Raw genomic sequence first — 25,992 nt, 5'->3', positions numbered from 1 at the left:
GCAAGTGGGAAGAGAAGGGAGGAGAGTGGAGGACTTGCCCCACATGCTCTCATTCCCTCTTGAGGGGGTAGGGTATATATATAAGAGTGAGTCTAGTATATATCATAAGACTGAGGACTGAGGCTTGGGCTTGGGCTTGGGCTTGGGCTTGGGCTTGGGAGAATGATTATTCATTCACTACAAACAAGCTAACGACTACTTATTGTGCAAAGACTGTGTGCAAACAGAAAACACAACATTATGCAGAAATCACAGAACTTGCAGACAATACAGAAATTAACAACTTGCAGAAAAACAACTCATTCCTCTTCCTCTTCCTCTTCTTTCCTACTACAAACAACTCATAGGAGAAGCACAAAGTGCCTCTTGGGCTTAGTGCAGAGCGATTCCCCGGCAACGGCGCCAAAAATGTGCGCTCCTTGCCGCACTGTCGAAGCAAGGGCCTTGCCTAACACTGTGTGCGAGCCATAGACGGCTCCAACCACACAACTAGCTTAACTAGTAAGCTCAAAAGAGGGCAATGGTGTGTCACTCACCGCTCTATGCTCCAACCGTGGAGGATTCCTCGCCGCTAAGAAGAAGGAGACGTCGCTACGTCGTGCTCAACCGCTTCACCGCCGTCGTGCCGCCACAATGCTCGATCGCTCTCTCTCTCTCTCTCTCTCTCTCTCTCTCTCTCTCTCTCTCTCTCTCTCTCTCTCTCTCTCTCTCTCTCTCTCTCTCTCTCGCATACACTCACACACAAGGAGGTGAAGAAGAAGAAGATGGAGATGGAGATGGAGCAAGAGCACTCTTCTATTGCACAAATGAGAGAATGAGTGAATTTTAGGTTTAGTTGGCTTTTATATGAGCTCACCCCATTCACACTTGGGCGCCCATGCTTAGCCAACTAATCCCCTGAATGTCCCAGTTAGAGTGCGCCTCTCATCGGCGATCACTCTTACCCTTTTCCTATTGGTCCGACAAACCCGGTACCTGACTCTACCAAATACATAATACACGTCCGTCGTAGGTGATGGGGTGTCCGTGAGCCGTGAGGGTTAACAGTGGTGCAACATACTCTTGTGAATATTTAATCCCAAAAATAATCTCCCCATTGATAAAGGGAAAACCTCTTTCAAAAAAAAGGAAGACTATAGTGCACGACATGATAAGTAGAGCTGAAAAAATAAGCACTAGAATGAAAAAATGAGAGTGAAAGTGTTTAATTGTATATAGAAGAGTTAAGATCATTTTATATTAATCATAGTAGTTATTAATACTATTTAATAATCTTTCGAATTCAAAATTATATTACTTTTAAAAATTGCATTCCCTCTCCTCCCCCAAACTACCACCTCCTACCTCTCTCTCTCTCTCTCTCTCTCTCTCTCTCTCTCTCTCTCTCTCTCTCACCCTCCATGGGAACCACCCCCTTTCCCCATTGGAATCGCCCCTCCCCCGCCCCCCCCCCCTCTCTCTCTCTCTCTCTCTCTCTCTCTCCATGGGAACCACCCCCTTTCCCCATTGGAATCCCCCCCCCCCCCTCTCTCTCTCTCTCTCTCTCTCTCTCTCTCTCTCTCTCTCTCTCTCTCCCCCCCCTTCCCCCACCAAGCCCTTTCTCTCTCTTCCCATGGAAACCGCCTCCCCTCCCCTCCCCCGTGAGAACCGCCCCCTGTCCCACCTCTCGCAAGATCCCGTGGCCGCCATGCCACATGGCATGCCATGTGGATTGCGAGTCGCCTGCAGTCCATGTGGCACACCATACGAACCACTACAGAGCGTGTGGCTATCTATGCTAGCACCACATAGCACCGATGGCCACGAGGTCCCGCGAGGGACCACACCAGGTGTTCGCGTGCACTACGGGCACCCTATAGTTCACGTGGGTTCCTGGCCTCATTTGTAAAGGCCATGGGGTGGGAGACAAGGGGTCTACAATGACGTGCACAATCGATGAAGCGGGGGTTTTGTGGGGGGGGGGGGGCTTTGGGCCGTTGGATGCACGCAGCAAGGGGGGACAAGTTTTAATACTGCAAGAGTCATAGTCTTTGCATGGAAGCACGATAGGTGGGTTGGATTAAGCGTGTGAGTGTGGAGAGTTAGGTCTAGGGTTTGAGTTGCGAGCAGGACGATGGGGTTTATCCCATGGAGATGGGATCAAAGGTGGATTAAAGTGAATCCGTCAACTTTCGAGCCTGGTTTTATAGACAAGGGGCAACCCCCCCCCCTCCCCCCCTTCCTATAAAAGGGTTCACTCTTGCTCTTTTTTCTTTGTCACTCTCACTCTGCACATTTCTCTTGCCATAAGCGTTAGTGAACTCCAAAAGAGCACCTCTTTCTCCATTCATTACCCTCTCCTTATCCCTTTGCTATAACCTTTGCTTCTCCCTTCTATTCTTTTTTCTTTCAAATTTTCACTCTCTTTTCTCTCAAACCTTCTCTCCCCTCCCTCAAACTTTCCATTCACTCTCACTCTCACTCTCACTCTCACTCTCACTCTCCACCTTCCTCAAAGCCATAAGCTTCCTCCTTTATTTTTTTTCCTCACCCACATAATTCTCACTCTTTTTTTGGGGCACCCCTATTACAAAGAAAATGCCAATTCTTTTTTTTTTCTTTTTTGCAAACCTCACAAAACAGTGGGTAGTAAATTTTTAAAAAAGTTTACATAACACAACTCTACGAGGTAGGCCTCCTAAAAGCACCACCTATTAGTCCATAACCGGATTTTTACAAAGAAGTCGAGGAACCCATAAAAAATACACCATTGGTCCAAGCAGACACACTGCCAAGGAGCTCTAAACCCTTCACTATAAGGGGGCTTTTACAAGGAGCCCCAAACCTTTACAAAGCAATAAACAAAGAAGATTACTGCCACCACATAGAGAAAGCCAACCCTGAAGCGAATGCCACCACTGGATGGGGCTACCATCAAACCATCCAGTGTCCATCGCACCATCAGCCAAGCAACACTAGCAAGATGTGACCAAGCATTCCATATCACTTTATACAACCACCAAAGATAAGCAAATTTGAAAACCCATGTTTTTTTTGGGAGAGCCTTGCACCATTCAAAGAGGCACCCACAAGAGTCGGAGCCGGAATGCAAGATCCACACGACAGGAAGGAGGGCAAGCCCCATCGCCCACATAGATCAATGCCACCAACAGACACAACCCTTTCATAACCAAACCTAATGCCAATAAGTAGCAAAAAAACAAGAGCACCTCGGTCTTCAAAACCCTCTTGCAGAAGAGGAGGGATGGAGGTAACTCCCAATTTCAAAAAATGAGGGGAGGAAGAGAAGGCAAGACAGAATAGGGGGAGACACAGCTAGGCCCCCCCCGTTGGGGCACACCCCCACAACTCAGCCCACAAGGAAACCCTTGCATGCCCCCACAGAACAATGATGTAGCATGAAAATCCTCGCCTCTTGCCAGAGCGCAAGCCTCTGCGCCTTCTTGTTCCACTTTGCTCACAGACAAAGCAAAACCCTAGCATGCTACATGCCTTTCTTCAATTCTAACAAGAAATCGGTCTAAGGGAGTGGACCGCCAAGAAGAAATGATGCTCCAACCACTGAAGAGAGCGGTTCCTCTCTTGCAACGGCATTCGTTGCAACTGGAGCATCTATGTTGAGAGCTACACATGTACCTCCATAGAAGGGTGTAGTCACATCGACGTCCATAGAAGAAAAAAACACGGGTAATGACCCTCTTACTGATCTCTTTGGATCTATGGTTGATAGCCCCATTTATTCAAGCTCAATTGATACACATGTTGTTTAGTACAATCACTTATTGCCACACATCCCTCTTTGTCGTCTTTTGGCCAATTCAACCATTAGAACGAATGATGATTTTGTGGCAGAACTAACGACTTTCATAGCCAAAAGAGGCTACCAGCCCACACTGGCTTGTTTCATTGTGTTCGAAGCTTTTTCTAGACAAGATCCCATACCATTCATTATGCATGTCACTTATGAGAGAGAGTTAGTGATGTCACCTACGTTTGATAAGTAAATAAGAGACATTCTTGAGCTCTCTCACATGGAGGAGAAAATGATCATTGTATGCTCCATGTGTGGAAAGATTGGGCATTGCGGGAGAGGTTAGATGAATTCTCTACACCAAAGGTTGAGTGCACAATTGTGAAGTATAACCTAGAGGAGATGGTGGAATTTTTTATAGTGCTCGACATGATCAGCAAGTAAGTTTCCACAACTCTGTTGATGCACTTGAGTTATTAATTATTAGTAAAATTTTGTATTTAAAAATAGCGTAACACGAGTCCATGTGTCTCACACCATTTCCCATGATATCTTTATGATGCAAAAATTAGCACTTGCCAACCCACAGTCCCTCCTTCTAGACAAATTCAATGAAGAAGATATGGCAAAAGCTGAGAGGGCACTTCGTGTCATGGCAATGAACCGATCAAAATGGGTTGACTACCTATATCTTTGCTAGCACAACTATTGTGGAAGGTAATTCTAAATTTATAATTTAGGTAAGTACATGGGATTTTTCTTGGAAATCACTTTATTTTGGATATTTGTATTGCAAAAAGAGTTCGATGCAATGTATCAGTTGAAAACACAAAATTTGCTTGTCAAGAGGAGTAGAGAATACCTCATGCACGAAGATAATTACAAGGCAAGCTATGATTTGGCAGTAAAAGAGCACCTTTTTTGTGCGTAAGGGACTAGAGATAGTGGTCATAGCCAATCTTGAGAATGACACAAAGGTTTTTTGAGAATGCGTTTCTTTTGTGGGTTGGGGAGAGAAGGATTATCAAATGACCCCCTTCGGAGTCTTCAAGGTTACACGGGCACACATTAGTTCTACAGAGTAAGTACTATTTGCTTTTGAAAGCACTTTTGGTTTTTCTTAATTTTTAAAAATGTTATCCAAGGATAAATTGCAAAAACTATCGCTTGGTTGATGTATTGGACAAGGGCGATGTGTCGTTTGTAGAGGCATCTATTTTGACTCAAGAGAAGCCATTCTTGCAATGGTTGAGAATGCACGTATATTGGTGGTAGCTTAAAAGGTGACCGTAGTAACATTAGAGTACGGGGTTTTATCTAGTATTGCTGCATTACTAATACTTGTGAGTGCACAGATGCGTGCGCGCTACGGTGCGTGCGGGGAAGGGGAGAAGCAAGAGACAATGTGTGGGTGGAGCAGCCTCGAGCAAGTGACTCAAGTGAGTGAGGTGCTCCTTATTCTTATGTATAGAAAGAATAAGGAAATGTGTATACATAGTGGGTGGGTGATTGGACACCGGACGTCTGGCCCCGAGAAAAGGTGTAGCACCTTTACCCCAACAATACTTGGAGTGTAGGGGTGTATTGAGCTTGGCCAAGAAGATGGAGGCCAAGAACTCCACGTTGAAGAAGCTACACGCATGTGCCGCATGCAATTGTGGCCAGTCTCTTGGCGAGGTAATGCAGGCTTTTTGACAAGAGCACTTTGGCAAGGCTTTTGTGCAATGGAAGCCAAAAATACAAGCCACACATAGTGCAGAGAAGCAGCCAAATTTTGCATGTATTGTTTGCTGTTTGCTATACATGTATTGAACTATACAATTTTATTAGGATGTAAGATTCAAATTTTGTGTTTTGAATGATGGAGTTGTTCCTCTTGTAATTTGTAGATGGTGGTTGGACATCTTCACAGTTCAATACCCGAGCATCCCAACAACGCGTGGGTAGAATCTAAGAGAGAGGAGAGTGGGATCTATCCCAATGATTGGATAGGAAAGCTCCATGATAAGGAAAAATGGAGAGACTGTCCATGGTTCTTGAACTATGTGGATGGCAAGTTCCACGAAAACAAAGCTGAAGAATACAAGAGTAAGTTATGTTTTTCTTGTTCAACTAATGTGGCTAGGTTTGCTATAGTGACCTCACTTTTTTTTTGGACCATCAATCAGCCTCCCATAGATTCCATTTCCCCTAGTACAACCAAGGGATGTCCATGTTAGGAAATATGACGTAGCTAAGTATATAATTGAGTAGATTACTTAATATAGAGAGATAATTTTCACGCAAAAGAGATTATAGAGTAGAGAGAGAAAGAGAGTACACACAATATATGTGGTTCACCCAATGTGGGCTACATCCACGGGAGAGCAGCCACTTAATGGCTTTAGCACTTCAAACAAGAAGTAGGTTACAAAGGGATTATACCCTTAAGAGAGCTCCCACCCTGCTTCACTCTCACCACCTCACACACACCTTGTTGCATCAACTTCACACTCTAATGTGTGTAGAAATGACCTCCTTTTATAGGCCAAAAGTGCTACCCTCTCTCATGAGAGGCAGCTATGTGTATCCGTGCTTTTGTAGATAAGTCCAAATCGGACCCTCCAATCCGCCCATGTGTGTTCGCCCTTGAGAAGACAAGTCCTCCTTTGAAATTGGCCACCGGCCATTGAATTCAGTCATCCACCACCGGGCATTGACTTCCGACCACCGGCCAACCGACCAAACGACCGGTCGTTTTCCAACCACTTTCCGGCCATAATATTCCGGCGAAGCCAATCTTCAGCTTTGCTTGAGACTAGCCGTGAAAATTTTGGTTTCTGGCGAGTGATTTTGTTTTCCGGCAAGTGATTATTCTTCACGCACGATGGCTTCTCCTCATAATGGGGGCCTTACAAATGCGCATTTTTAACACAAAAGTTACAAGAGGTAAATCAAGCTCCATACTTAACAATCTCCCACTTGGAGACTAATCTCCAAACCAAACCTGTGACTTCTTTCCATCCTAGCTTTCTATCCTTGAATGCCAATTGAAGATGAGAAAAAGCTCAACTTCTCCTTGTTGACCACCTTTGTAAACATGTCTGCAGGATTTTCACTTGTATGCACCTTTCCTAGCTTTAGCTGTCCCTCTTCCAAAAGAGTGCGTATGAAGTGATATCTCACCTCAATGTGCTTTGTCCTTGAATGAAAGGCTAAGTTCTTTGCAAGATGGATAACGCTTTGGCTATCATTGTACAAGACACAATTGTCTTGTTTGAATCCAAGCTCTTCTAAGAATCTATGGAGCCACATAATTTATTTGCTTGCCTCCGTCATTGCTACATACTATGCTTCCGTGGTAGAAAGTGAGACCACTTTCTGCAGCTTTGAAGCCCAGCTTACTGATGTGCCTCCAACCATGAAGACATAGCCAGTAGTGCTCCTTCGAGTATCTTTGTCACCTACCATATCTGCATCATCATACCCTTCTAGAAAAATATCAGTTCCTCCAAAATACAAAGCATTTGTTGTTGTCCCTTTTAGATACCTAAGTATCCACTTCACCGCTTGCTAGTGCTCTTTACCTGGGTTTTCCATGAACCTACTTACAACTCCCATTGCATGTGCAATGTCTGGCCTTGTCCAGACCATAGCATACATAAGAGAACCTACCAGTGCAACATATGGAACTTTAGACATATAAGATATTTCCTCTTCTAGTAAACCAGCCAAAACAATTTCTACACCTTTGGCTGGTCACTTTGCAAAGTGACCAGCCAAAGGTGTAGAAATTGTTTTTGCATTTTGCATTGCAAACCTTTCTAGTATCTTCTTGATGTAATCCTCTTGAGATAGCTTTATTTTCTTCTTTGTCCTATCCCTTGATATCTTCATACCAAGTATCCTCTTTGCAACAGCTAAATCTTTCATAGAAAAAGATTTAGACAGCTCCTCTTTTAGGTCTTTGATGTCCTGCATGTTAGCACTTGTAATCAACATGCCATCAACATACAACATTAGGATGATGAACCTCCCATCTCCCGAATTCGTCATGTAGATGCAGTGATCCGAGTTGCATCTTGTGAATCCATGATCCAACATCCATCGATCGAACTTCAAGTACCATTGTCTTGATGCTTGCTGTAAACCATACAAGCTCTTCTTTAATCTGCAAACCATTTTCTCCTTACCTTTTACTTCATACCCCTTTGGTTAAAGCAATAAATTTCCTCCTCTAAGTCACCGTGAGGGAATGCCGTATTTACATCCATTTGCTCAAGATTTAGATCATGAGCAGCCACAAGGCTTAATACAAGCCTAATTGAGTTCATTTTTACAACTGGAGAAAATATTTCATTGAAGTCAATACCTTTCTTTTGAGAAAACCCTTTTACCACAAGCCTAGACTTGTAGCTTTTCTTCCCACCTTCTTCTTCCTTCAGCTTATACACCCATTTGTTCTAAAGTGCCCACTTACCTTTAGGCAACTCAACCAACTCCCATGTTTGGTTGCCATGTAATGAGTCCATCTCCACTTGCATGCTCTTCATCCATTCTTCTTTTGATTTGTGTTGCATAGCTTCTTCGTATGATTCCGGCTCTCCAGAATCTGAGATCAAGAGATGGTTGAAGGAAGGAACGAACCTTTCTGGAGGTCTACTTGCTCTTGTAAATCTTTGGGGAATAGGTTGAGGCTCCTCATTTGGTTGACGTTGTTGCACATTGTCACCATTTGCAGTCCTTGAGTCTTCACCGTCCTCAAGTTCCATGTACTTATCACTTGTTTCTTTTGTTTTTTTTCTTCCCAAGTAATCTTTGCACATATTTTGTTCGTTAAAAATTACATTCCTACTCCTAAAGATTTTACCAACTTCAGGATTCCATAGGTGATACCCAAAGTCACCTTCTCCATAGCCAATGAAGAAACACTTTTTGGACTTTGCATCTAGCTTTGATCTTAGGATTCTATCTATGTGCATGAAAGCCTCACACCCAAAAACTTTGAGAAATGCATAATTCACCGATTTACCTGTCCATGCCTCTTTTGGAACTCCCCCATCCAATGCCGTTGAGGGTGACCGGTTGATTAAGTACAGAAACGTACTTACAACTTCCGCCCAAATCTCAAGTGGTAGGCCTGCATGTATCCGCATGCTTTGTGCTCGCTCCATGATTGTCCTATTCATCCTTTCTGAAATCCCATTTTGTTGAGGTGTCCTTGGGGTTGTCTTTTGCCTCTGAATGCCATTGCTAGCACAAAAGATTTCAAAATCTTGGATGCAATATTCACCTCCATTGTCGGATCTGAGGCATTTAACCTTGGTACCTACTTCATTCTCCACAAAGACTTTCCACCTTTGAAATATGGAAAACACATCGGACTTATTCTTCATGACATAAACCCATGTTTTCCTAGTCGCATCATCTATGAATGTTACATAGTACAATGAGCCACCAAGTGATGATGTACTTGCAGGACCCCAAACATCAGAATGAACCAGCTCAAGTTTTTTATTTTTTCTTTTATTTCTTGATTTTTGAAATTCTACCCTCTTTTGTTTACCATAAACACAATTTACACAAAACTCTAAGTCCACTTCTTTCAAACCTGGTAGAAGATTCTTTGTTTGAAGGATTTCCATTCCCTTAGCACTCATATGCCCAAGCTGATAGTGCCACACCGCATTGTCAACTTCTGTAGTTGTTGCACAAGATGAAGATTGTGAGCTGATAGTACACAAGTAAAGTGTAAAAACCTTTTTCCCTTTGGCAACCACCAAAGATCCCTATGAGATCTTCCACCGTTTGTTTCCGAATGCAATGTTGTGACCTTCATCATCCAATTGTCCTGTAGAGATCAATTTTTTCGAAGAGAAGGAACATGCCTAACATCTTTAAGCTTCCAATCATTTTGTTAGCAATTTTGAAACAAATTGTACCTTTGCCAATAATTTCACAAGCTTCATCATCTCCCAAGTATACATACCCAAAATTACCTTTGGTGTAATCTTGGAAATGTTCATTAGGAAGAGAATGGGGTCTAGGAGGGCCTCTTTATTTGGCAGTTTAAGGAAGTTAAACCTTTAGTATTAACAAAGTAATCAAAAGACAGCTTTTGAATTCAAACATGCAAAACGGTTAGTTTATTTGAATTCAAAGTTTCCCCCCAAAATGGAATTTAAAATCTAGTGGATAAAACCATATCATGTAGCATATCTATGGAAAGAGCTTGACGCGTAGATTACAGATCTATGATCTCCACTCAAATCGGAGATCATATGTGGGAGTTATGGAAGGCCGGAAAACATGAAATTTTCCACCTCCTTTTTGAGGAGAAAAGTGCATCCTTTGACCACTCTTATACATCTCTTACACACCCACCATTATTGCACACATGGCGTACACCTATTTGTCAAAATGTTAATCACCTCCCTAAGCTCATGGCAAATAAAGAGGCCCTCCCACACCCCATCCTCTTCCTAATGGCTTGTGTGGTGTCGCATGGGATGAAGCCCCAGAATCTACTATCTAAGAATTGGACACATTGTCTAATGAGAGAATTAGAGCATCTTCCTCTACTTTACCTGCCACATTGGCCTCCAATGTTGGCTTGTTGTCTTGAGGCTCCGACTCCTTCTTCTTCTTTGACCAGCAATCCTTCTTGACTGGCCCTTCTTGTTGCAGTTCCAACATTCAAGAACTGACTGTGCGTGACTTGCTCTGCCTTGAGCGACCACGACCCTTTTGGTTTTTGAACCTCTGCTTAGACCTTCCTCTTGTTTCCACTGACATGCAACACTTGATGATTCTATTGTGCTTCTCCTTCGCATTTCCTCGCTTAGGAGAACACCTACAACATCATCAAACTTAAGAGTATTTGTGCCAGAGATAAAGTTACTTACAGCCATCGTTGTCCCAACTATCCGGTAGAGATGATAGTATAAGAAGAGCTCACACTTCGTCATCAAAATTGATTTTCGCCGATCAAAGTTGACTTATGTTTGTGTTAAAGTCATTTAGGTGCTTTGCAACTGAACCATTTTCTGCCATCTTTAGATTGAACAAGCGCTTCATAAGAAATACCTTATTGGATGCCAATGGTTTCTCGTAGAAGTCATCAAGTGACTTCATCAAGTCCTCCGTGGTCTTAATCTCCAAAACATTAAAGGCCACCATTGACACCAAGCTTAACCAGATTGTTTCCAGTGCCTTTCAGTCAAGGACAACCCATGCTTCATTTGCCATCGTTGCGGGCTTCTTTGCAAGAATGCCTAGTGGCAAATAAGGTCCTTTTGGTAGAGATAGTCTTCAATCTGCATCTTTCAATGTTGATAGTTTTTACGGTTGAACTTCTCGATCTTGAGCTTCACTTCCTCCGCCATTACTCCCACTCAATTCAAGGAATCCTTTTCTTGAGATACTTTAGCTACGAGAAAACCTTGCTCTGATACCAATTGTTAGGAAATATGACGTAGCTAAGTAGGTAATTGAGTAGATTACTTAATGGAGAGAGATAGTTTTTACACACAAGAGATTATAGAGTAGAGAGAGAGAGAGAGAGAGAGTATACACACGATATACGTGGTACACCCAATGTGGGGTACATCCACGGAAAGAAGCCACTTAATGGCTTTAGTACTTCAAACAAGAAGTAGGTTACAAAGAGATTATGCCCTTAATAGAGCTCCCACCTTGCTTCACTCTCACCACCTCACACCCATCTTGTTGCATCAACTTCACACTCTCTAATGTGTGTAGAAATGGCCTCCTTTCCTACGCCAAAAGTGTTGCCCTCTCTCATGAGAGGCAGCCATGTATAGCCGCCCTTGTGTAGATAAGTCCAAATCGGACCCTCTAATCCGCCCATGTGTGGCCGCCCTTGAGAAGACAAGTCCTCCTTTGAAAATGGTCACCGGCCATTGATTTCCAACCTTTGGCCATTGGCCAACCGGTCAAATTCATTTTCTGACCACTTTTCGGCCGCCGTCCGGTCATAATATTTGGACGAAGAGGAATATTCCGTCCGTGAAAATTTTGGTTTCCGTCTAGTGATTCTTATTCATGCATAATGGAATCTCCTCATAATGGGGGCCTTACGAATGTGCACTTTTAACATAGAAAATTACAAGGGGTGAATTAGGCTCGATACTTAACAGTCCAAGCCCAATGGGTGGACCTAAACAAGGTAAGAAGAGAGGATCACCAGTCATCAAATAATTTGAGAAGTTCTCGGAAGAGTTTTAGAGTGAAAGGAGCGAGTAGCAAGGTGGCGAAATCATGGAGATCTAGTCCATCCCAAGGTTCAAGATCTTGAGGTCTTGAGCGAACCGTACCCATTGCTAGTAGGCAAAGCGAGGACAGCCACCTAGTTCGGTTCGGCCACTCAGACCACTTGCTTCCTTTCCACTAGGTAAGAAAGAAACCACAAATCAATGCTTTTTTTTTCAAAATTTAATGGTACCTAACATTTGAGTAAATTTTTCATGTGAGACGGTTCGCTCTACCGCAAAACTGAAAGACATTATAAGTGCTGGAGTGGTTCCAGTACATCTTGTAGTACTAGTATTGTGTATTGCAAGATCTTTTGAGTGATCCAAGGTTTGATTGGGTCTCTCTTACACTCCGATAAAATAGAGCCTGATCCGTGGCTTGGAGGGGTGCGACTTGTGTGGGTAGACCGTCCCACACATTGCAAACTTGAAGTCGGCATTGGTGTCATACCCCAATGGAATGTATTCTCTATCAAGATTGTTGCCAGTGTGTTCACCCTAGCTGCAGAGTTTTTATACCGGATGGCACATTACTTGTGGCGTGCCGAGTAGACCACTTGGCACTTATCATCAAGAGGCCCACTTGTGCAATTTTTTCCATCTTCGCACCATCTTTCTCCGGATGTTTTCACGCACATATGTTGTGATATATGACTTCACGGATCCATTAAGTTATTAACCATTTCTCCACAAATTTCATGGTAGATACTAATGTGTTTTTGTGTTGAACGTTAACCACATTATTGTAGGTCAATACCTTGCTGTTGGCCATGTTCATACGTAAAATTGAAGGACTTCCAATGATTCCATTATATGATCGTCATGTAGGAGATGTGGCAACAGACAACGATGGGTTTGAATTTGATAGTGACATGATCCGAGAGCCACTTCAAGACCTGCCATTGACGCTAGATATCCTCCAAGCACCATTTCCGCCTGGAGCGGAGAAGAGCAAGTTCTTTGCTTGTTAATTCAAGAAGGGTACTTCTTTGCTCGGTATTTTCCATTGCAATGTCCGCTAATGTTTGTGCTCTTGTGAACATGTGGTTGTTGGGTACCTTCACAAAGGTTGGGGATGCAGTTTTGGATTGTCTTGCAGGATGTGGCAGCTTGGCAATGGAGTGCGAGCATCTGCAACGACATTGCATCAGCATAGATCAAGTTCACAAATTATTTTTGGCATATGGTCAACCATAGCAGTGGCTTCCTAGTGGTCTAGGATTGACTCTTCATGTAAGAGAGGTATCATATTCAACACACTCATAACCGTCCCCATCACCTTTACAATGTCACCAGGAGTCAATTGTGTCGTCTACTCCACCTCCGAGTAGACCTCCATCTATAGTTCCAGGTTGGCCAAGCCATGGTCAATTGCTCTATCAACCACTATTTTCCACACTACCTTGGGGCCCCCACCTGCACATGCCCCAGTAGCACAATCGCCACAAGAACTGCAGCCACCAAGAAACTAAATGCCAATTTGTATTGATTACTTCAGATGGACTTATTTTTTGTGTGATGTTACATCAAAAATTACTAGTTGTTCACACTATGTTTTAATTTTTTATGAGTATTGTGTGCTATGTGCTTGTCACATGTTTTAATTTTTGAAGGCAAGTCAATCTAAGGTAGTTAACCTTTTGTGAAATGTTCTTTTCCACTTTATTTTATTTGAAAATCTTACGGAAGACATGGTGCGAATGATTTTGGAAGTAAAGTCACTTGAAGTTCTTTATAAATATCCAAAAGAACACTAGTTTCATTCATTTGCAAGTTTCTATATGTTTTTTTTTCACAAGCTAATCTTTCAGTCTTCTCTCATTCAAATATTTACCATGCCAGGGGAAACCACGGACAATGCCATCAACGTGGGCCACCTGCACAACATGGCACATGGCCCTAAGCGTAATCGACCCCCCCCCCCCCCCCCCACATGTTGACCCCGTCAACAATGTGAATGCTAATTATATTCTCAACAATGTGTATGCTATGAATAATTTATGCACATCACAAAGTGCACACAACTACACGAAGGCTTTCAGTGCAGTCCAACGATGCCACAATGTCGATATTCAATGCCATGTATGGTTGATTTAAATGCACATCCAACAAAAGGGGATATTGAGCAAGTTTTCGCTATTGCCAACAATGCAATCATGATTTGGGAGGAACATGGTTATTGCACCCCATAAGAGTGTGTAGCCTTTGAACAACATGTGAGGCTTGGGTAGAATGTGGATGACATACATTGCTATGCAAGAACAAGCCATTGGAGCCAATGATAACAACAACAAAGCCAATAATGACACTAGCAATGAGGACAACTAGATTTCACCTTTTCTCGCTAGTGTTAGAGAAATAAGTCCCTGACACCATATGAGTATATTGTATTATTTTCTTTTGGTCCATATTTATCTTATTGTAGTTGTTGTTTTAAGATGTGTACTTTCAACCCTTTTAATATTAGTCTATGTGGGTTTGTTATTGCAGTTTTCTAATGTTGTTCAATGTTGAATTGGATTATTATGGAATGCTAACCGTTGAAATTGGCTTGTTGCAAACAATTTGTGTGCATGTATCATTGTCCAGTTGATGGCTAATCTTGTTGCACAATGTATATCATGATGTTTGAAAAGAGTGTGTGTGCTTTGGTCTGGGTATACTATTTTGTGTTTGTATATTAGTGTGCATGTGTATCAATGCACACAAGTGTGATGTAATAGAGAGAGACTTATCAAGTTGGTGGTTAAGCTTGTTGCTCAACGTATATCAAGACGTTTGAGAAGACTACGTGTGCAATGATTCGGGTGTATGTTTGTGCTTGTGTATGATGAGTGTACATGAGTGAGGTAGAGACTAACCTCGATTGTAGCATTGTCTAGTTGGTGGTGTTTTTGTTGCTCAACATAGATTATGATGTTTGAGAGAGAGAGAGAGAGAGTTTTGTAAATGATGGATGTTTAATTGAGGTGTGTTTGCCAAGACATAAATTCAATGTGTGTGTGTGGATGAGAGAGAGAGAGAGAGAGAGAGAGAGAGAGAGAAGAAGAAGAAGAAGAAGAGGAAGAATATTTTTTTAACATCATTAGGAAACTATCCGACGAGACCTTGACGATCTATCCACCAACAAGGAGAGTTGAACTCAAGACATGTTATTCAAGATGGAAATGGAATAACCAATCTACCACACTTGGGTGATAGAAAGGTTATACCATTTTCTTCTTTTTTAGCACACATACACCCACCGGCAAAGCACACACACACTGAAAGATGGAGAAAGAGAGAGAGGGGAAGGGGAGGGGAGGGGGGAGAGAGAGAGAGAGAGACAGAGAAGAGAGAGAATATTTTTGGAATCTTCTTGCTAGATTCCAATAAAGCACTCGCCAAAAATTACGTCCTTCTTATATCTCTTTTTCCTCTTGCCTAGTCTTATATTTTGGGTTGCTTTTAGTGTAGAATCATTGCATTCATCCTCATTTATGTCCTCTTCACTCCAGGATACATCGTTATAGGATGTGGTAGTTGGCCTCAAGGGTTTTGTTTCCCGACTTGAGCTAGTGTGCGAGTCAAATTCCCTTTCAAGCTCAAAATCATTTTTTTTTAGTGATTCAGTCTTTGAGTCACATTGGTCACAATCTTTTGAGGGACTAGTAGCTTGGATTTCATTCAGGTCTTCACTCTTTCTATATCCTTATAAGGTATATGCATCACATTTAACATATTCACTGGTGCAACCTGCGATATTTTTCCCCCCTCAGGTGTTACCAAGTTGTTCTTCTATTGCCCCAAGTGTCTATGGTTGTTGCAAGGTGTACCCAATCAACGTTGTCCCGACTCAGCCATTTTGGGTAGGACATCCATATACGGAGAGTCTCCCCCAAGATACGTGTACTTTTTACATGTGTAACAATACTTCAATGGAGCTGAGTGAATCATGGTGTCCGATCAATTTTCAATTATAAACCCATTTCCTAAAGGATGTGCTCGATCGCTTTCAAGATCAACTCAAATGACGGAGTCTTGGAACTGTAAGTATACGTGGTTTCTGGACTACTCATGCACCATTTTTGCTTCCCTCATGAAAGGACACCCTAAGATCACATCAAATGACATAGGATGCTTGGAGAAATCCATAACAATGAAGTATGCCTTACCTTGTCAAAGGACCTTGATTTTGAGATCTTTGAGCATTCCAATAGGCATGACGATAGATCCATTGGCCATTTTTACCACTACGTTTGTGACTTCAAGATAAGGTCTTCCCCTAGATTCCCAACAAATTTTTGTTACAATGATGACTCTCACACCACCATCAAGGACTCCCCTCATAGTTAATCCTTTAGTAGTGATTGGTAGGGTTGCATTAGATTCATCGCCTTCAAAGTATTGCCCCAACTTTTTAGCATGTATTTCAACAATTAAGCTTTCATTTGGTTTGGATTGAGGGCCAAGATTTCCTCCTCAATTGGGATTTCCTTGGGCCTATTCATCTATGAAATTGTGATATATCGACTTTCAATTCTTTATTGAGAAATGCTCAAAGAGCTAGAAATAGCTATGGATCCTTGTAAAATTTTGACATGATAGTGGTTTTGACTTCAGAAGCCATGAAATCCATTAATTTGACAATATTCAAGGGTACTTTTTGAGATTCTAGTCCATGGCCGAATGCTGGAGAGGATAGGATCTCCATTTCTTTGATGGGGTCAGGTATTACCTCACTAAACATTCTTTCAATCAACTTGAAAGGAGTATGCCCACTTTTTGATGTTTTGAACTCACTTTCTTCCCAGATGATATTAGGTATGGCTAGCGGGTTGGGATCTACTTGAGGTTGAGGTTGTGTGGGAAACACTCTATCCGTAATCGCAATCTCCCTAGGTTTTGGCTCCAATCATCTTTGGGTCTCCTCTACCAAATTCTTGAAATGCTTGACTCATTCAATCTCCTCTATAGGGTTTGGGTGTCCCAATTTTCTTCGTGGTTTCCTTCGGTTTTGTTCCTTGTTGTGGCTTCTCTTGGAGGTTCTCACCAGATTTGGTTAGCCTTGAAGACACTTGTTTCATCACCAGTGGTATGGGAGTGGTTTCCTTATGTCCTCCCCTAATTGTGTCTTTGCTTGATTTCCTCTCATGGTGATCCTCATTGATTTTCTCCCTTATGGTGGCAATTTTAGTCTCCATGGTTTCTATTGAATGGGAATCATCTTCAAATTTGCTCATATACATGAGGTCATCACCAATCCCTATGTTGGTCTTTGAACTAGGGTTTTAATTCATAGCTTTTAGTGATTTCTTACTTCGTGTTGTTTTCTTCCTCACTCGGCCAATTGATGCATCTTTCTCTCTTCAAGGATGTAATTTTGGTTTTGGAGCATCGACCTTGTGAGTGTATTCACTGGTACTACATGTTTAGTTTGTGGTGTCCCATTGGTAATCTTGATCAAGTTCAATGGTGTAATCTTTGGTGAATTTGGATTATTAGGACATTGGGCAATCAAATCATCTATGCCACAACAATTACAAGTGAGTAGTGGCATTGTCGATGTGCCCCCTTGACTTGTTTTGACTGGTGCAACATTCCTTTCCATTCTAATAGGACACTCAACTACTGGATGTGGGCCACCACATTTGTAGCAATGGAGAGGCAGTCTCTTGGCAATGATATTGATGTTTTAGCCCCTTGCTCTGCAAGAGAGGTAACTTGATATACACGGTTGACTTGTCCCCAATGGTCCTCCATGTATTACTGGGGACACTCCTCAAGCGTATCAACTTCATAGGTGATTTTAGATTCTATGCCTTGGATGACGCCAAGGTTTGGCATTATACATTTTTTTGGTCTTGGATGACTCCCTCCCACATGCGTGTGGGAAGGAGGGTCTCCTCCATTGCACTGAGCTTCTCTGTCAATTAAAAAGGAGTGCAACTTACTCAACAAGAACTTTGTGTCTAACTTCTCCTTCTTTGCTTATGGCACCTACTTAGGCGTGAGGTCTGCATCATCCTCTTGTTGGGTTTTCAAGCTTGGTGTTCATTGGTTGTCTAGCCCGTAGGAAACCTCTTTATCAACAAGTTGATGCACTCCAGTCATTGTGGAGTTTGCATGGGAAAAAGTAGTGGCTATTGCTAGTTTGGTCAATCAATCAATAGTGTCAATTTCTTTTTATATGTAAATCTTTCAATCAATCAATAGTAGCAATTTCTTTTTATTGTGTCTATCTTCTTCTTTTCTCTCTCTCTCTCTCTCTCTCTCTCTCTCTCTCTCTCACACACACACACACACACACACACACACACACATTCATTCATCCCTTGATCTGCATGCTCAATCCCACCATGGTACTCCTCCGTCATCATCTCCCATAGGTGTCAAAACCTAACATTGGTATCAAAGCCCAAGGTGATTTTGGGTGCTTCTCAAAACATTGTCATCATAGATGGAAAGAGACCCAAGCAATTCTGCAGACAAAATTTGAATGCCATCCTTTTTTGTGGTGGTTGTTGCAAAGTCCAAACGGTGCACTAAGAAATAGGTGCAAGTCAAGCATATCAAAATGCTCACAGATCAAGACAAAAGGTCTATTAACAAAGGCATATCAAAACACCCTTGGCAACCAAGGTCGACAATTTATCCAACATTTTAAAATCCTACTATAAGTAGGCAATTTGTGTTGCAATCCGACATAGTCTTTGGTTGAACTGCGTGGTAGTTTTGCTAGCATTTCCAAAAACTATAGAACTTAACTTCATCAATTAAAAAGTGAGCATCCAAATGGGCTTCCACTTTTTCAAAATCCATCTGATGGCGGTTTTTCTTGTGCTTTATGGCTTCAAAGGGGTTCACCAAGAGGTGATCTTATGGATAAAGAGCACCCAAATTGAAGGTTTGCTATACCATTGTCCCACAATGCCATTACTACTCTTTTTTCATATTTTTAGACATTGGCAGGGCTTGTCAGTATCATAGGTATATGTCAAGGGTTGGTGATCGTTGATAAGAGGCGCACTAGACTTATTTAGTGTTGACTGGCCAAATATGGGCGACCCTATGTGAAAGGGACGGACCCATATATAAGGATTGTAAACCTAGTTTTTCCTCATTCTGAAGGTACTAAGCTTTGCTCTTGCCTTATCCTCTTGGTTGTTTGTGTGTGTGTGTGTGTGTGTGTGTGTGTGTGTGTGTGTGTGTGTGTGTGTGAGAGAGAGAGAGAGAGAGGTGATGGCGATCGAGCAGCGGTGAGTACTACGACAGTGAGGAGGGCGGGAAGCAGCAATGGCTTCTTCCTCTCGGAACGCGCGACATTCACTCAACGAAAACAATAATGTAGGAGGTGAGTGACACATTGTAGGTTGTTGGAGAGCTTGTTCATGTGCACAAGTTGTGTGCTTGCAGCCTGTGTGGCTTGCACAAGGTCCCTGTAGTCGACATTTTTGGCACCGCTGTGTCAGGGATTTGCTATGCACAAAGCCGCAGCCTGCATTCTATGTGTTGAGGTTACTTCTGTATGTTTGAAAGTTTGAGAAGTATGTGTGTGTTGTCTGTGTGCAAATCTAAATGCATTTTTGAATATTAATGTCGGTTGTTTTTCTATTGTCAAAATTTTGATATGTTATGTGTGCTAAAGAAAGGAATTTATGCTTTGTTTTTTTGTTAATTTATACTCGATGCTTTTGTTAATTTATGCTCTGTTTTTTTGTTAATCTTTATTTTTGTTTTTTTTGTTAATCTTTATTTCTGTTTACGAACTCCAACATATAATTTAAAAGAAAACACAAAAAAAAGAAACACCACACAACTAGTTTTGAACTTTTGAATTGGCAAAAAAAAAGACTCCAACTAGTTCCTGTGTAGGCGAGAAAAAGAAAAAGCTCCAATAGCCCACGTGCACATCTACGTTGAAGCTCGAGCCCAAGCACGGTCTTGATCTTGGTCTAATGATAGTAGTTATACATGGTTTCATATATATATCATATTCCTTTAAGGGGAAAAATGGGGCATGTCGGATAAAGGCTCCACCTTTCCCTCCACAAGCCTCCCTTCAACTTTCACTTCCACCCACTTGCCTAGGTAGAAATCGCTTCTTTTGAGGGTCACGGGCACCTTAGGGGTCAAAATTTGTGCTCTAAATTGTACCAAGATTCCCCAACTGATACGCTCATTTTGAGCTATTGCATACCTTGGTCTGCATAGCAAGCACAAAAAAAGAGAGAAAAAAAAAGAAAACGGCTAACAAACCAAAACAAAAGAACACAATTGTTTTTTAAGGAAAGTGTTTTGAGTCCTTACCAATGCTTGTAAGACATTGAAATCAATATGTACTTATTCTCTAGATGAGTGCTAGAGTCTGATCAATTAGAGAGTGCCTCAAATTACGCGAGAACCCATTACCCACCCACCTTAGGTTTTAGGCCTTTGACTAGGACCCAATGTAGTGCTACCCAAGACCCACACATCACAGTGGCTAGTGAATCTTACTCTAATTCCGGTATGATGGAGGGACACCCTACCCCATACCTTGAAAATACAAACCAAAATGTATCTATCTCGGTCCCACAACAAAGTGCTAGTGTGTTTAGTCGCCTAATGAAAACCATTAGTCGAGCTTTTTTGTACCTTATGGGCCTTGATAGCACCGTAGCTCCCTTCATCCTCTATTGTCACTCCACAGCTATTATTTGTAGCTAAATCCCCTTATGCAATCCTGGAGGTGGAAGCATCCCATCTAGGAACATACATTATTGATGGGGCAAGAGTATGTCTTCATGCATGATCTTGAGAAGGCCTTTGTTTGCGATAGGATGAATGCCTCACCATCCTTGCTAGAAATTGGAGTGTCCTCTTGATACTTTGCCGGATCAACTAGAGGAGACATTACTCCTTCTAGGAAATAGGATTCTTCATACTATTGCCCTAGCTGGTTAGGAGTTTGATGCAAATCCTCATTAAAATGTGCCTTCTTCTAGTTTCATGATGTGCAAACAAAGTGGTGGTAGGTCAAAATCCCATCATCACTCCTTTGACTCCCGGCCACTTCTATTGTCAAGTCTAGATCTACCATAGACTTGCACGCAAGGGAGGATTTTGGATAGAAAAGATCATAAAGAAGAGGACATGGTAGACATGGATGGGTGGGATTCGTGCACAATGTGCAAGAAGAAAGTATTCGGCCCTCAGATATCCCTCCCTTCCCACATCAATCTTTCTCCTCCCAAAGTGTAATTCTAATTTTCCACTCAGTGTATTTAGCCCCAATGGCCTAAGCTACTATGCCTCTCCACAATTACACTGTTTGTGCACATGGTTGTGTTTGTAACAAAGCCTTTTTCCATGTCTACCTTCTTATGTGGGTTTTGTGGCCGCATGATGGCTCACATTGGCATCCACAAAGCCGAGCATAAGAAAATATTTTTTTGTTTAGGAAAATGCAACACACCTAGCATAGACCCGTTACACCATAATTTGGGAATTTTCCAATTCCCACTTTCAAAATGAGCTTAAGATTTGACCACATGGACAAATCTTAGCGAAATTTTTTAGAGCATGGTTTGAATGATAATTTCAAGTACTACCTTGTGGAAGGAGTTGGCCTAAAAAAATACTTTGAGATTTGTTCATATGGCCATATCTTTAAGAGATTGGCGATTCCCAAATTGGCTCTAAAGTCTCAAACTCTCTAATATAGTGTTCGTGACGGTAGGACATAACCCACACACTCATGTTGGCAAAGGTGCTCGAGTCAAAAAAGAAAAAGAGAATCCATATAAACAAAATCACATCTAGCACACACCCATTGTGTAAATGATTGGAATGAATAAATAAGCTTTTTGTATATTCTTTGGCTTTAATAGTTTGTTGGTGTTCTTATTGAGTGTTGTGCATTGTTAAAGGACTAAATGATAACACATCCATGCTCCAAGAATTCCATAGAGGGCTGTAGGGAACTGTGCTAGAAGGACATAGTAGACAACCCGCGAAAAGTTTGTACATACATTTTATGCACCCTTCTATCACAACCCCTACAGCCCTCGATGGCCCCTATGGAGGCAATGTGAAAATGATAGGCTTTTAGTGCAAATATTGCAAGTTATACCAATTTTCCAAGAGCGTGTGGTAGAAGATGACTATTTTGGCCATTCTTCTCATAGTAGATAGTGAATCAAGTGATGGGTTAAACAAAGAAAGGGAGGAAGGGGAATCGGAAGGAGGAAGCAAGAAGATCACGGCTCTCTCGAACTTTTTTGCTCTCTCTATCTCTCCTTGACAAAGGCCTCGAAGAAGCAACGAGAAAAGAACGGGAAGGGCATAAGCAAGGGGAAATAGGAGGACGGAGCTTTCACTTTTTTTCTTTCTCTCTCTCTTTCTCTATCGACCTTGAGGAGATTAGACTTGGGCCATTTATAACATCAACACAATATTCAATTGTTAAGCACACTACATATCAAACACACAGAAAATTTAATGTGCTAGTGACACTAATTGGACATGTGATGTTCACTCTAAATAGTGAATAAAGAAACTTCGTGTAGAAGCTCGGGCTTGGCAATAATTTCGTTCTTGGCTACATGAAGATTACAAAAATGGTGAGCCACCTAAATTCCACACTTTCCCATGACTTGGCTACATGTTAGTTACAAAAAGAGGCATTCACTTAGAGAACTAGTTCCTCTCATGTTGTAGCCATATGGGTAGCTACATATCCTTCGTTTGAATGGTGATCCGTTTTGCATGAATAGCCCAAAGATTTGTGTTTTCAAACGGCCTCAAGAGCCACTTCCGTCCTCCTGAACTTGCACTAATAGCTATTGAGTATCTCTTTATTGTACGTGAAAATGGGGCTTTTCAAATGAGCAACTTTGTACTCTTTTGGTAGTAGCTTATCTCTTCAAATGCTCAACTAAAATTGCGCACTTTGCAAGCATGCCTAGGCAAGGCTGTGGCACTTTGTGCCCTCTTTGAAATTGCCTTCTTTTGTTTTTTGTAGATCCTATTCTTGTGATTATTTCTTGCTCTTGCCACCATTGGTTGTTCTTGATTTGCTGCAGCTCATCATCTTGAGTCTCTTCTCCATCCTCCTCCTCTTATGTTGTTGTTGAGGTCGGTTTGGAGGTTTACGGGATTTTTTTTACACCTATTATGGTGAATGAGAGGGATTCATCATGCTCCTATGGGACTCAATCCCCTGGGGGATTCACCATGGAAAACTTATTCACCATGGGGGAATTTTTTAATCAGGTCACACATCAAATTTTGCATCAAGCCGGTCATAGATAAGGGTTGAGTTGGAGAGTTCAAGGGTTGATTTACACCAGCTTTGGATGCGTCGAAATTGGACGAGTAGCCTGAGTGCAGGCTGATCGGGCACATAGTTTGAAAGTCAAACTAAGACGCATTGAGGGTACATCTAGTTATCAATAGAAGTGGTTCCTTGGTACGTGCCAGCCACTATGCTACACACTCTTTGACTAGTTTTACTCAGTTAGATCATGTGAGACCTAAATTTGATATTTTTCTTCATTGATTGTCGTATAAGCATAGAAAGGGGGGTCATATTCCCTATTATGAGTAATATATAGGGGTTTTATCAAAGTTATCCCCGCTCGCAGGTGGCGTCCCGTTTTGTATATAGAGTGAATCCCCCGGGGATGCATCATGCTAGTGTCAGTCATCGCTCAACTGACAACCCTAATTGCAAACGCTCCCACTACAGCTGATATGTCAAGTCTCAACATTAACATGTCGTACATGAGAGTCCCAGAGGTTGACAACAAATGTGTAATCTCTGCTAGCATATCTATGCCAATCGCATCAACACCATGTGCAATTATCTATGTCAATCTATCCGCATTAGGTATCTCAATGCTCACAGCATCACCACCATAACTAGTCACATATAGATGCATCAATCCTAACTCCAAGTTAGTCATCACTCCCTCATCATCCATAGGGATTGTATCCACATGTTGTGGCATCACCATATCAGCCTCATGCATGAGCATGTCAAAGAACTCCATATGATCACTCATCTCCATGGTAGGAGACATCTCTGTCCTAAGAGGATCAATCTGTTGTGTCTCGCTAGAGCACGGCCACTCTCTGCATCTACAGAAATTTCATGTATAACACTCTAGAGCTCATCTGCCCCCGAAAGATATGCGTCTAGTCTCTCACTGACATTATTGTAATGTAATCAACACTATGCTGTTTCGCTCCTCAGATACGTGCATAGGGTAGACCAAGCCAATCATGGCTCCTCTCGCAATGACTAGATAACCACAATGCTTCTAGAAGAACTGATCTCTAAGCAATACCTAAAATCCAGTGTCTCTTAACTATCGCATCAAGATCAAACTCTTTGTGATCTCAAGAACATAGCACACATGTCGTAGTATATAAGATGCACCACTAAGTATAACAAGCATACTTCTCATGCACTCTCTATGTCATATGCTAATCCATCAGCTAGATGCACACGCCAAGGCTCCCACTAGCAAAAGTGCTAAACCACTCACGGCATGATGTGATGTGGAATGTTGCATACTCATCTAGCAGCCATTGAGAGCAAGTGGCATCTCTATCAGACTTAAAATCAAAAGGAACACTAGAGGTAAATGTGACATCACCATCACTAGCATATGAAGTCACCTCTCTAGTCTATGCCAAAATTGTCTCTGCATCATGCATACATCTGCATCCCTACCTCATGCATCTAAAGCAACATCATCTAATGTGCTCTGTGTGGCCACAATGTCAATATCTCAAGTGTTGATATGAACGAAACTGTTGTCTCACACGAGTCATCATTGTGGACTCCAAATTGTCACACATATCAATTGCCATAAGTGAAGTTATTGCTCTACAACATGTACAAGGGCAATGTGCATAAACCAATGCCAACATCTCAAGTGTTAACATGAATGAGACCGTTGTCTCACATGAGTGATCATCATGGACTCAGAACTATCACACTTATCAATTGTCATAAAAACTGAATTTATGGTTCTACATCATGTACAAGGGCAATGTGCATAAACAATGCCGAAAATAAGTACACCAGACCTAAAATGAAAGGAGCTCACTATGGGGAGAAAACACTATCAAAAGAGCTCATCGGTACTCAAAGTGATCAAGCGAATCAACACGTAAAATCTCTCACAATATTGTAACCACATTGTGCTCTGCAATTGTCACATTGATGCAAGTATCAACTGCCAAAAGTATATGGAACATGTGTCCACTGACTACCTATAAATTGTATGTAGTGGACTCACAATCAAAACATTCATAGATAAAAAATAGTGCATACCATAAGTCTACATGTAGTCACTGTGAGCATACACAAATCTCACTCTTGCGAGAGTGGATACAAGAACACCAATCCACGTCCAAACACAACCATATGCACATCAATGTGGGAGCAAAGTTGACCACAACAAAAGAGAATCACATATTCAACGATTGCAAATACATCAAAAGTATAGCAATCAAGCCAAATCTATGGTGAGAAATCTAGTGAAAATTAGACAATATCCCTTGCAAAATGAGCAAAATCACAATGTAAACTCTCAAACCATAAACCACATCCACCAGGATATGAAAGAGTAATGCCAAAATGGCTCCACAATGTGCACACAATGGCAATCCACACTTAATGTACATAAGCAGAGTGATCATGTATAAACAAGTGCCAAAATAGGTGCAAACCAAAAAACTCATCAATGTGGAAACAATGCTCTCAAGAGAGCTCATAAGCACTCAAAAGTGCTAGCCAAAATGCATGCATAATGGGCATCAACCATGCGCCATAGCCATATGCAAATGCATCCACAAAGATCATAAACCAAAGCACAAAATTTCTACCAAAATGTCTCGTGACAATTTGTGAAAGAAGCTCCACCTGTGTGCTCAAAAAATTGCATCTCTCTCAAGAGACCGCTTCGATGGTGTGTAAATTCCTCCGTGATTCTTTACCCAAATCTACCAAAAAAA

The sequence above is a fragment of the Adiantum capillus-veneris genome, chromosome 19, assembly GCF_014529385.1.
Source record: "Adiantum capillus-veneris isolate H3 chromosome 19, ASM1452938v2, whole genome shotgun sequence".
Lineage (NCBI taxonomy): Eukaryota > Viridiplantae > Streptophyta > Polypodiopsida > Polypodiales > Pteridaceae > Adiantum > Adiantum capillus-veneris.
This window is presented reverse-complemented; position numbering follows the sequence as displayed.